The sequence below is a fragment of the Nomascus leucogenys genome, chromosome 11 (assembly GCF_006542625.1).
Source record: "Nomascus leucogenys isolate Asia chromosome 11, Asia_NLE_v1, whole genome shotgun sequence".
Classification (NCBI taxonomy): Eukaryota; Metazoa; Chordata; class Mammalia; order Primates; family Hylobatidae; genus Nomascus; species Nomascus leucogenys.
The window spans coordinates 24,998,855-25,000,041 of NC_044391.1; the positions used below are offsets into that span (position 1 = coordinate 24,998,855).

At 32.5% G+C, this 1,187-nt stretch overlaps 1 non-coding gene across 1 annotated transcript; it reads left to right on the top strand.

Moving 5' to 3' along the window:
- The first annotated feature begins 865 nt into the window (after positions 1 to 865).
- On the top strand, positions 866 to 969 carry LOC115837384. Its single transcript, XR_004032433.1, has one exon. It is a non-coding gene; the product is annotated as a U6 spliceosomal RNA (small nuclear RNA).
- The last annotated feature ends 218 nt before the right edge of the window (positions 970 to 1,187 follow it).

The following is a 1,187-nucleotide window of genomic DNA, read 5'->3' on the forward strand; positions in this document are numbered from 1 at the left end:
GAGGAGTCTCCGTTCTAAGTCCCCACATTAAGCTATGTGAATACAAATGGTCTAAATTCTTAAATTAGAATACGGTAAGTTGTAGTTTGTCAACATAACTAAGATCCTTATTTAACTTTAAATCCTTAGTCTATTCTTAGATCAAGTTATTTAATAGACAACTTGGACACCTAGATAATTTTTAAGGGAAATAGAATACTAAAATTTGGTCACACAACATATTTTGAATATATACACTTTGTTTCTTATAGTGGATATATCTGTTGTTCATGTTAATGACTGTGTTTTACTAATGATTGTGTTTACTCTGATTTAAAGGACTGAAAAATGGATGTGGGTGACTCTAGGAGGTGATTTCATTAGTTTTGTTAATTTGCTAAACTGTGTATAATAGATACTTCTATATCCCCTTCTAGTTTTCTCTATGAAATAGAAATCAGCTACTTTGACTGAAAGTTAGAATTTATACAAATAATCAAAGACTATACTAAAGCAATAGTAGCAGAAAAGTGTGACTATGAATGCGAGGTAATGGAAATATTTTCTGTCTTAAACTAAAAGGTTTGGTTCTTCTAGAATGCGAAAACAAATTGTGTAAAACAAATCTTGAATAGACATAGAAAGTTGTAAGTAGAAAACAATTTATTTGCCTCACTGCAAATAATGAGTTGAAAAAGAAACAATAAAATATACTCAAATGTTGACAACATTCCCTCAATTTTGACGAGTTTATTTGTAAGATTGTTTTTTAAATAGGACAGGCCAGTAGACAGAGGCTGCAGTCAACCATAAGCATGCACTGCACTCCAGCCTGGGTGACAAAACAAGACCCTGTCTCAAAAAAATACAACAGAAATAGGGCAGGGTGTTCAGTTAGGCAGCACGTACACTAACATTGGAATGATACAAGAAGGTTAGCATGGCCTCTGCACAAGGATGACACAAAATCATGATGTGTTCCATTAAAAAAAAATAGAGCAAGGAGCTAATAAATCCTTTCTTGCTAACTACTATATTAATGTAAAACTAGAATTTGGTTTTCTATGTACTGAACTAACAGTGTATCTCAAACTGTTTGTTCTGCTCTTAACAAAGGGTAGTAAAAGTTTATGCCTTTACATTCTATCTGGCCTGACAACATAGCAGAAATTCCATATCCCATCAAAAGAGTTTTCTGTATTTTATGG